The 12,570-nt window shown below is 38.6% G+C and overlaps 1 protein-coding gene across 3 annotated transcripts in view; it reads right to left on the bottom strand.

Moving 5' to 3' along the window:
- stan (Protocadherin-like wing polarity protein stan) overlaps nt 1–12,570 on the bottom strand; it is a 144,726-nt gene that overhangs the window by 14,817 nt on the left and 117,339 nt on the right. The gene's annotated exons all lie outside the window — the stretch shown is intronic.

Genomic DNA, 12,570 nt, shown 5'->3' with positions numbered 1-12,570 from the left:
GATAAGATACTTCAAAAAAGAACACCCAAGTGTATTTCAACGTCAAATTTAGTCCAAGTTTTTAGTTTGCGAATTTAAGAAGAAAAAAAACGGTACCGGAAGTAAATCAAATTTAAAATCAGGACAGGAATTTCCTTGGAGGGAAATAAATATATTTCTCAAAACACGTAACAACTTGGAAAGGAACTCGGGATACACCAATCATTTCAAAATGGCAATGTTTTTTTAAGCCTAATCGATATATCGGAAACGTTACGTGTGTTAGGTTATCCTACACACTTTTCTCTCTCTCCTTCTCTTTCTATTGGACACTGAAACTCGATTCTAGAAGCACGAGCTATCTTTCCAACCTATAAAGCTTGTTTTGATACCCGGGACGCGAGAAACGAGCACAAACCCTACTGAATTATAGATGTCGACGGCATAGACCAACCCAGCCAGGGATTTCTTTTATCTACTCGCGAGCAGTATGTCCGAGTTAGGGCCCCACGAAAGTCAGGGACCCAAGACAAACAAGATTTCGGAATCACTAAGGATTTGCTGATTTTGACATGCAGTCGAGAATAATAGAGAGTTTCCTACGAAAAAAATATGATAAGTGGAGTCCATGTACGTGTGGCTCCGGAGTATATCGAATAAAGCAAAGAAACGTGTAAGCTAGGCCTACTTTTTATTGATGCACAAATTTGATTGGTAATAGACCATACTCCAAGGGGGGGACACAATATCGTCTGCTTCATTTAGGGTTAAGATGGAACATTGATGGACATGCGGAAAACAAAGTCGTAACATTGGACTTAAAAGTTACCAGTCTACCAAATTTGGTCCGTATTGTTAGAAGCCATATCTTAATTTTAGTCTTTGATGTCTACATGCCCATCGATGATCCAAATCTTTAGAAAACAAGGTGGTCAACACACCAGACACTATTTTACGCCCGATCTTTGGAAAGGGGGTCCGTTCTATATACTTTATACATCAATTTCGTCATCTAGGGCAGAAAGAGGTATATATGGGGTGGTCTACAACACAAAGCTTCACCAAAGTCAAGAAAATATTTGGAAACAAAATGGTGTAGGGTTAATCTCGGTCAGTTCATCGTCTGACCGACTTAGATGCATTGGTCCAAAACTTCTCCGTGTATCTTGAACTTTAGTAACATCCATCCATTTGGGGCCAAGCAAAACTTTGGCGGCGCGCAACCAGGCAGGTTATCCGCGACAAAGTTAAAACGAAAGAAGCAAGGAAAGGGGCTAGCGTAAGAAAGAGGGCGGTTTGACAAAGGGGAATAAACCTTACTTGATGGTAAGAGCGGGAAACATCCTGGCGCGAAAGAAAAAGGCGGGAAAAAGATAAGGCGCGAGTGATTCTAATGTCTTCTCTTTCTCGCGCGAGTTCTACGCGTGCAGTCGCGGCTATAGTGTTTGACCCCGTTACCGGTTTCTTCTTATCAGCTTTGCGGGACTTTTGGGACAGTTTTGGGACACTATATCCATGAACCGTTACTCCCCCTCGCGGAAAATAGAAATAGAAATAGGAAAAATCTAAAAACGCTACGGACCTTAATGCCCTTACTATATATTCAGTTGTAACCTAAGAAAGCATGACTTAAGGAGACCAAGAAACGTTTATATCAGTCCCCTTTTAACAATGCAAGAACTATACATAAAGTTTCTATGTGTGGTCTTTCTTTCCTTCGTCTTGGATAAATTGGGTATTGGGAATACGATAATGTCAGTTGTTTGCTTTCGAAACGTATTTGGGTTTGGTATATGAAAAGATAAAACGTTCTGCTGATACCGTGGAATTGAATATATACACACCGTAGCGGGAAATATGTTTTATTACGTGGCCCAAATTTATCTCGTGCATGCGTACGAGCGCTAACCCAAAGAAAAACGCGGGAAATAAATATTATATTACTTTTGCGTTTAGGGTTAGTTAAACCATAATAAAGTTGTGGCTAAATTTGGCTGTGTTTTCTTAGACGCTATGATAACGATGGGATTAAATAATTTTAATCCCAGGGTACACCTTCATAAAAAGAAAACACACAATGTCACGTGTTAAACACACGAACACAAAAATACTTTTACGATAATAGAAAGAACAACTTCAACTTGCTCCGTTAAGCCTAAAACATAAAAAACATTTTCTATAGAACTTTCCATTAAATACTTGTAGAGAAGTGTTCCAACACTCAGGCGAGAGGTCGCCCTCTTAGGTAATTTATTTCCCTGGCACCAACCAAGAGGTAACGCAGGACGGAGCTAGCCCAAGTTCACTACACGCGGAGGGATACTAGCCAATTCGTGGTAGTTCTTCTTCGCGGCGCCATCTGGGAAATAGCCCAAGAAGGTGGGTGACCTTTACCCCCCCTGTGGTGTTTGTGCTTCTCTTCTCGTATTAATGGAATGGTCTATACATCCAGTCACATACTCCATACAAAATACTGTGCTTCCGGATTATTCTCGATCATTAACTTTCGCTACTTTAGGTACGCTCCCTAGAGATACGCCTGAACCGGAAGGATTTTACGATACAGAAATTTTTACTAAAGTTGCGTTCGAGTTTGCTTGATATTATATGGAAAGCTAAGGCGGATGAACAACAAATGTTAACCTTCGTATGAAAGAAAATGGCGTTCCTTGAATACGAGTATAAAAGATGGTAAAAGCAAGGAATAATAAAAGTATCGCTGGATCCGACCAACTGCCGTCTTTATTACAAGAGGAAAGGGGCTATTAGAAGCCACCGGAAGTAAACGACAACTAAAACTTTGGTGAACGCGAAAAATTAACAAAACTTCTTAATAAAAGTTGTTGGGTTTTTAGTTAGGCCCTGTTAACAGAATACAAAATGGCGGTAAAAAGGTTTTGACCTATTGCTCAACTATTATAACAGTAACTTATTGAACCAAGGCTAAAAAATAGAGACATTTCTAAAAAAGGCGGGGAAATTAGCTTGGAACTTATGGATTTCATTCATACCAGAATACAAAATGGCGGGAAAAGGCCTTTGACCTATTGATCAACTATTATAGTAGTATCAAGGCTTAACAAAAATAGGGATTTACAATATTAAAGTAGTCCTAAAAATGGCGGGAAAATTAGCTTGACCCCTATATAGATTTCATTCTCTTTCTCAAACGGTGCACGGTCACGTGAGCTTCAAACTAGGCTTATAACAAAGTCGGCTCTCGGTGTCATTATTCTCGCGCCGATACGGATTTTGGGGTGAAGGAAGATTCGAATCCCACCAAGAGGGAATAAAATTCAGAGAAAGAGAGAGAGAGAGAGAGAGAGAGAGAGAGAGAGAGAGAGAGAGAGAGAGAGAGAGAGAGAGAGAGAGAGAGAGAGAGAGAGAGAGAGAGAGAGAGAGAGAGAGAGAGAGAGAAGCCGCGGAGGCTTACAATGGAGTAACGAGAAAATTCTTTTTCCATTTCGGCTAATACAAAATTAATGCAAATTTGGCGGGAAAAACGTTTTTCGGGACATTAATCAGCGCGGTTTTCTCCTCTCTGGTTTACCCGCCAGATAGGCGTGGTCGACCATCATTCAGACAAAATAATTCTCTCCCTCGTTCTTCTCTTTTTTTGGAAAATGGGGGACCTATGTAAGGATTGTGAATCAGGAAAAGGGGCGCGTTCAAAATAAGGTATAATAACAGAGGGTGGGTGGTTGCGCGGGAGATTGGGAAAGCTATACTTCGTTTGGAAGAGGAGAGAGAAGGAAATGTTTGGTATCGAGGGAAGGCAGGACCATGTGACATTAAAGGCCAAGTTCAGACTGATATAAATATGAGAATTTAATACCTACAAATGTAAAAAAACAAGAATTCGGCCCAAAATACGCCAAGAATTCGACTCCAAAATACCCCGAGAATTCGACTCCAAAATACCCCGAGAATTCGGCCCAAAATACCCCAATAATTCAACCACAATACACACATACCCAAAAATTCGACCGAAAATACCCCAAGAGTTCGACCCAAAATACCCCAAGAATTCGACCCAAAATAACGCAAGAATTCGACCCAAAATAACGCACGAATTTGACCCAAAATAACGCAAGAATTTGGTCCAAAATACAACCCAAACACCCCAAGAATGCGACCCAAACACCCCAAGAATGCGACCCAAACACTCAAGAAATCAACATAAATACATAACAGCAAGGAAATTGAAGTAAATTACTTCGCGTTCCACAAGTTCTTGTAGATCATAAAAAAACACAGTGTGAACTTATCTAAACAGTGGGTGACAAAAAGTAGTGTCCCTCAAGATCCGAATAAGTCGGTTCCTTCTCTTTAAACGTATTCCGCACGTTCAAGATTCAAGATGCTCGAGCGCCAGGAAGAACTTTCCTCAAAAACACCACGAGAATTCTCAAAGCATCGCAGCGCGTGCAGATCTCGCGTCAACGAATTAGGGCTCGTGATTTATGAGGGCTCCCTAAGGTACGCCATTAAAAAGGTGGAAGGCTTGCATTGGGTGTCCCTTCTGTCTCTAAAACTCACAGGGAAAAACTCTCCCCCCCCCCCTGTGTCTCGAGGTCTCTCCTCGGTGGTGGTAGACAGAGCAAGTCCACGGGGGGATTCCTGGTAAGGCATTTTCTACCTTGGAGTATATATAATAGGTGTCACGGGAGACAAAGTCCGATCGATGACTTCAAGAACCCCCTCTTATCCAAAGAAGAAGTTGGACATTTGAAAACCCCCCAAAAAAAACTAAATCCAAAGAAGTTCTCCAACAGGGTCGATACAATTCTAAGAGGGGTCTGATTCTACACGGCGCAAGCAAGACAAGGTATACTTTTTGGTTTTAATCTATGAACTTTTGATTTTAATCTACAGAAACAGGAAACTATCCTTCCTCTTTTTCTTCTCCAGTTATAAAAAGAGATTCCTATATAGCTCCCATTCTTTTTAGCGTCTGGAGTTGGAGGGCGAGAATGTATTATACCATCTTGGGGTGACTGCGTGCGGCAATGGTGTAACAGAGTTATACACTTCATGGAAGAGGCTGTGGATGGATATAGGGATGAAATTCGTATCCCTTAACGAGCGGATAAAGAGACAAGCAGAGGGTTATACATCCGACCGGGGCTACGTTTTGAGCCATTTTGGGAAAGGAATGGAGTTGGCGGGCAAGGAAAGATGAGATGAGATGAGAGAAGTTAAGTTTCAAAACCCAACCCAACCCCAAACCTAAAACGCCGCTGGGTAAGCTATAGTATTTCTTTCATAAATAAAGTTTAAACAAATGAAAGGGGAGTTGAAACTAGTAAGTATAACCCTACAGGTTTCTTTTTTTCTTTCCTTAATTTTGGGGCGGGAAAACTCTTTCATCTTAATCTAATTGCGGTTGGTTGGGAAGTACGGTGTATAAAGTGTGCTAAGACTAATTTAGTCCTAAAATAATTGATATACACGAGTGGGTCTTGTTAGAAATTTAGAATGGGAAACTCTTTCAACTTAACCTAATTGTGGTTGTGTAGTAAACCTAATTTATACTTGAGATAATTGCCATACATGAGTAGGCCTTGTTAGACCTTAAGCCTATTACTACGATATACACGAGTAAAATAGTAAGCCTATTTTCGATTGTGTTTAGCCTAATTCTAACTTCAACTGCGATATTCATCACTTGGCCTTGTTTGAACTTATGTTTATTTTGATTTCAATTTAGCCTAAATTTAACTATCATTACGATATGCAAGAATCAGGAGTTAGATATTTAGGTCTATTATGATTTAAATTTGGCCTATTCTAACTTAGGGTCCATTCTATTAAGATCAACGTTGGCCCCACAGGACACAACCGCAAGATATTCTTATCTATACTCTGTACGGTTAAAAGAAATCGGTCGGTGCGGCGTTACTGGCAATCCGAGACTGTATCTACAGATAAAGTTCCATTGTTTCGTTTTCGGATATAAAGAAACCAAAGCGTTCGTGCCCCCAAACTAATAGTTCTTTCCTCCAGTCTCTTCCCCAATCACTCTCCTGGCTAGCTTCTTTAGACCATCAGTAACATCCCAGCCAATCGCTAGTGTAGTTCTAGTGGTGTCAATATCCTTTAGGTTTTTGCAGGAAAAGAGGAGCGAGAGAGAGAGAGATACGGCAAAAAGGGATATAAGATTCTCTGGCGCTTTCCTTCATCCCAGCATCTTCCCATCCAGTCGTCTTTTCTATAGCTATACTCCTTTTGTTTGCTGAGCGTGTTTCACTGGTGTTTGTGAATGGCCTTCCTAAGTTCCTAAGCTACCCCAACCAAGCGAGCTCCTTCCCGCGCGTTTTTGGCAGGCTCAGAAGCCATTACATCGCCTGAAAAATGCTGGTACAAATAAGATGGAAGAGGATGATGCTGTTTCTTCCTCCTACAAGAGACGATATGTATACCCCTTTAGTTTATACAGGTGTATTAATGTCGTTACTATGTTCTTTGCCCACGTAATGGGTTACATACCGAGTTATTTCTCCCAAAAATACCTACGGTGCTATTGGCTATTTCTCTATTATTTACTAAGCCTAAAAAACGGGCCTAAATAATCAAACTATCATCTATTACTTCACCTAAAAGAATAGACTTAGCAATTACTCCCATTATATCTATTATACTATTATTATTAAGCCTAAGAAACGGGCCTAAATCATCAAACTATCATCTATTTCTTTATCTAAAATTATAGGCTTAGCAACTGCCAATACATATATCTATTAAGCCGCGTTTACACGAGACACTTTGGAACCGTTTTCAACCGTTTTGGAAAGCCTAAAACATTTTAAAAAGTAATATTTGCATTTTCTCCTGAAAGGTCTCTGGTTTTATCAGCTTAATATTATTTTTTGTACATTCCAAAACGGTTTAAAACCTGTCTCAAAGTGTCTCGTGTAAACGCGGCTTTAGTATCTGGTGAGAGATATGTTAAGCCTAAAAAATGATACATGATCAAACCCATTTCTTTTATTCAAACTAGGCTTAGCAACTCTAAAACACTCATTCATTGGTCAGACGTTCCGTGGTTAATAACCCGAAACTTTATTACACTATTTATTAACCCTAAAAAACGGGTCTAAAACGTCAAACTATCTATTCTCAAAAGTAGGCTTAGCAACTTTGTACCTGTTCTTAAAGCTCCGAGGACCTATTAAATTGGGAAAAATAAACCCAAGTCCCTAATACAAAAAGCCAGAATTAATTAGGGAACAGGGAATAACTCCTTTGATGTTAAAAAAATACGGGGCTGAGACTTGAAATAAAACACCTTTTATATATAAGAGTGTCTCTCACTCTCTCGTAAAACGTTTGAAGTAAAGTTTTTTTTTATCCCTAAATCAAAGTTAGAAAGAAGTAAAGAGTGGTAAGGGGGGTAAAGCAATCCCTAAAGACAAAAGGGTTTTAAGTTTAGTAAATACCATTCTAGTCGATGGAACTTGACCCCGCCTTTTTGCCATGAACTATTTCTCTTCATCCTTGTAAAAACAAAAAAGAAAGAAAAACCTTTTTCCAATGCTTTCTTTAGTTCTATCTCTTCCTTGCCGCGAACTGTTTAGTGGCCTGCAGGTACAGGGAAAAGAAAAATTGCCCGCCCTCTCCTACCTCTTTCCTTCCTTTTTTGCTTCAAATCTCGCGATCACCTCAGATCCCATGGTATTGTTCAGGATTCTACCATCCCATCCGGATCGGGATAAAGCCATAAGTTTAAAAGATATGTTCACCATAAGCATGACACTACCTATACTTCGTAATGCTAGAGACTTACAGCTCGAGCTAGTTCTAGCAGAACGACAAGCGAGAATTAAAGTACTACACTCGGTTAATTAGTTTTGCAGGACTTCCATCTTCCTATTTAGTCTGTACTAAGTCTTTAACAGCGCCAAAACCAGACGTCGCTTTACCTCGAATCTATGACCTATTTCAATAACTTCATGACAAGCTCCAGTTTGTAACCAGTGACAAACTTATGGAGGAACATATCTTAAGAACTTATGATAAAACAAAGGAGAAAGAAAGAAAGAAAGAAGAGTTGTTAAGCCTAACTCTTGTATGTTTTTTTTTTCTTTTACCCCCAGTCCCGAAGTTTTTACTTCGGTGTTGTTTCTGAAAGCAATTTATCTTTCCAATTTATTTCAGTTTTGTTATTATCACGGGAGAAAAAAGTGTGTTACTTCATTCTGTTAGTTATTTAGAGATGGAGTTAAATTAAAAAATATGCTAAGCCTATTTTTAGACGTAGCCTCCAGCTTTCTGAGAAACATTTTAGGCTAAAGAAAGTTTGAAATATTTCCGTTGTCCCCGAGAAACCGGCGGGCCTTGGCTTCACGGCGCTTTCAGTATGATTTAAACAGCACTTCTAAGTCCGAGGCTAAACATTAAATTCAACAATTCTTTAAGATTCCTTTTAAGGAAAAACTTTTTTATTTTCCTTTCCGTAAAAGCTGGGGGGGGGGGGAGCGAGATGAGGAGATGAGAGTCTCCTAAATTTGGCGGGAAGCTTCTCGCTATCTTGGTATTCGGAATTCTTTTTCCAAGATGATTATACGAAAGGAGAATTCTAGGCGAGAGGAGTTTTTGATTTCTCTAAAAGTTTCTCTTCCCGCGTTTTTACTTAACAGCATTTTCTGCTCTCGGCAGTAAATTGAGGCTTTTCCTTAATTATTTTTGTTTTTTTCTTCCTCCTCTTTCCCGCCATTTCTATGGTTGAATTGGAGAATTTTCCCGCCTAAAGCTGTACCGAGAATTGGATATCTCCAAACTTTGTTTTCAACGTCGCTTTTCTACTTTAAAAACAGTTTGTAAATTGTTGCAGAGTCGTAAATACATTTGATTTTCTTTACTGAAGGCGTTTAAGTTCAACAACAATAAAGTAGGCTTAAAAATGAACGTCAATTTCTAGAGAATCTTTAAGCCTTAACCAACTTACAGAATGACTAGGAATTTCTAGGAAATTCAACGTCGCTTCTCTACTCTAAAAATTGTTTGTAAATTGTTGCAGAGTCGTAAATACATTTGATTTTCTTTACTGAACGCATTTAAGTTCAACAACAATAAAGGAGGTTTAAAAATGAACACACATTTCTAGGGAATCTTTAAGCCTTGGCCAACTTTAAGAATGACTATAGAAGTTTCTAAGAAATCGTTAAGCCTTGGTATTAAGTTCTATGCACCTTACGGGTTTTTGAATCAAACCCTTTGTCAGAAAATAAATGATCCAAAAATAGAAGGGTTGAAAAGAATAACAATTCCCAGAATATATAATGCAGTAACTTCGGTAGTTTTAGGGGGTTATTGGAAGCTGGAAAGATCAGAAAGATCAAAAGTAAATAGAGTATGAGAAAATAGATAATGATTTTTGAACACAGTTCAATGATATCGCTTTAGGCAGCTAAACTGAGACTTCTCGGTAAGAAAGTCGATTACGATTTCAAGCAACCCAGCACCCACCTTCCTTGTTAGAGAAAGGAAGACAAGGAAACCGTATCGTTTTCCTTGGTAAGAAAAGAAAGTCACAAGTTATATACGGTATCCATATTTCAACTCTTTTTGATGATACCGACCATTATTTTAACTGGAGTTAGGCTTAAGGTGTAGAATATCAGTGTTTTGAGACTATAGAGGTCTAAGTTCGCAGACAGTTCGGAAGGGAGGGGTTAGAGTCATTTAAAGGAGGGAAAAATTACTACTTAGGAAATGGACTGGAAAATACGTAGCGATAAAAATGTTAAGTTTGGTTTCTTTTCTTTTATTTTTTTCAACTGAAAACCTAAGCCTAATTCTTCAAACGTATATATTATTAAATTTTCTTCATTATATATACACACACCACTTTTAAGAACCCTAAAACATTTCAAACTAAGTTAAAACGGAACCGAGGTAATATAATTTACGTTAATTTGAAAGTTAAAAATAAAATAAAATTTTACTAGAGTTTTAGAAAAGGTGGGAAAATAACGAAATAATAATTAGACTATAGCCTTATTCCCAGGGCACGTTCATTTGGTGTACAAACCCCGCCCAAGGCTTAGCTTAGCGTCCGGTGGCAAAAGGTGTAGGTGGTTGTTTTCTTTAGCAAAAATAACCCTCGACAAAGATGGGCCTTGGTAAGGTTCGTATATATATATATATATAAGGCTTGCAAAATTCCGTGCTCGGCATAATAATCACGAGATTCGAACTACGCCGTGAAAAAGGGGAAGAAACAAGATTAGGCTTAGCAAAGACCGAAGAGAACACACACTCTCTCTGTAGAATACGTGTGATATTTATTTCATAAGCTTTAAAAATAGACCAGGAGAGACTTAAGCCTAAGAAATTATACGCCGGAACTTAATCGAGTTTACAGAGACGTAAAGGCATCAAGCGCGTGCACTGGTATATCGAACTTTTCCCGCGTTTTGATCTCTGCTAAGCCTAATTAGGTCTATTATTCGCATCGTCGCCTCAACCTAGCCTGGGCCTGGGACTTGATTGAAATTCCTATCGTGTATAAATTCCGAAATTAGGGCCTTGGTCTAGGATATAATTTATCGAAACTTCATTAGCGTGTTTTGAAGATTCAAGACAGACAGAATCAGGAACGAGTTTTGTTGCGTTTAACCCGTTTTGGTCTGTTAGTAATTAATGAAATATTAAGGACGAGTTGTTTTTAGTTGTAGCATAAGTTCATAAGATATGTTCCTTCATAAGTTTGTGACTGGTTACAAAACGGAGCTTGTCATGAAGTGAATGAGGTAGGTCATAGATTCGAGGCAAAGCGACGCCTTGTTTTGGCGCTGCCAAGGCTTAGTAATGCAGACTAAATAGGAAGATGAAGTCCTGCAAAACTAACCGAGTGTAGTACTACTTCATTTCTTGCTTGTCGTTCTGCTAGAACTAGCTCGAGCTGTAAGTCTCTAGCATTACGATGTATAGTAGTGTCATACTTATGGAATTAACATATCTTATAAACTTATGGTTGTAGGTGTTTAGAAATAAAGATTTTTTAAGCTTAATAAATGAGGAGAAGATAATATGAGTGGGAGAAACATAGCTGATGAGACAAAACGTAAGTTATAAACGTATAGGCGTCAAGCAAAATGATCATCAACACTTTCCGGAAATTTGCTGACGTCATATCCGGGAAAAAGGCACTCGAAGCGTCGAGTATAGAGTCCTTTTCCGACGTCGAGAGAAAAGAGCAAGAGATGAGTGGAAGAGGATGGAGAGTACTCGCAAAAATTGCTTGATCCGCGCGTCTGAACTACGCTCTCCAATGAAGGAGCAACGAGTCACTCTTTTGACAAAGACCGTTGCTTTTGCTGCATGGTATAAAAAAGGGGTGAATCTCTATATCACTATACGCAAAGGCGGACTAATACATAATATTAAAACCCATAAGAAATAAAGTAGTTCGCTTGAATTTGAGTACTAAGGATGAACGGAGGATCGACCAAGTCCGAGTTCTCCACGCTTGACTAAATGACTAAGGCGCTAAAAACTTTTGGGATGAAAAAAAAGGGCCACCAAACCAGGGAAACCAAACCGACCGTAAAAACCCTTACCCTAGCTCGTTATGATCTCTAAAATATAGAAGTGGCATATGGAATTTTTATCAGCTTTAGGGTCAAGCTCCGAGATGGGTATAGTGAACTCCAAACGGTACCAGGCTACCAGTTAGCTTATAACTCCAACCAAACTCTAAGTACCATGATTCTCCGTGTCACTTCTACATTTTTATGGTATGTCGGATATAAGTATGTCTTTAGATATGGTTCAAAAGGATTTTATAAGTTTTTTTTTTCATCTTGGAAATTTTGCTCGAGAAGCTGGATTTTATATCTCTTACTGCTGCAATTCAGCAATTTGCAAGCTCTAAAGTTTTTAGTATTAGACCTAATTCTGGGATATATTGGGATGCTTTTTTCATATAATGATATTAAACCCTTCTAACGTTAATTTATACCCATGGGAATAATTCCAAATGAAAACGTATGTACCTTTTATTCTAAATATTATTTTTTTAAAAGATATGAAGCAAAAAGAGAAAAAATATATATGGGATTCGTTTTATCATAAGTTTATAAGATATGTTCCATAAGTATAACACTTCCTAGAGACTTACAGCTCGAGCTAGTTCTAGCAGAACGACAAGCGAGAATTGAGGTCCTACACTCGGTTAGTTTTACAGGACCGCAACTTCCTATTTAGTCTGCATTACTACGCCTTTAACAGCGCCAAAACCAGGCGTCACTTTACCTCAAATCTATGACCTACCTCACTCACTTCACGACAAGCTCCAGTTTGTAACCAGTGACAAACTTATGGAGGAACATACCTTATAAACTTGTGGTTTTATTGAAACCATCTTTACCCAGATAAAATACCGTGTCATTTACTGATTCTATATTGAGTTTCGTATGATTTCTTTCAAAGAAAAACATGAAAAAAAAACTATACAAAAAGATTTTTTTATATTTTACTTTTTTCCTTGTACAGGAACAAAATTAAAGGAAAAAAATTCCTATTGAATTCCTTCCCGAAATGGGCCGAGTAATTACAAAATTCTCCTAAGGATATACGTTCCTCATT

This window comes from Phalangium opilio, unplaced genomic scaffold, assembly GCF_054372755.1.
Source record: "Phalangium opilio isolate 3A_F unplaced genomic scaffold, DU_Popi_V2 ptg000025l_1, whole genome shotgun sequence".
NCBI lineage: Eukaryota > Metazoa > Arthropoda > Arachnida > Opiliones > Phalangiidae > Phalangium > Phalangium opilio.
This window is presented reverse-complemented; position numbering and strand designations above follow the sequence as displayed.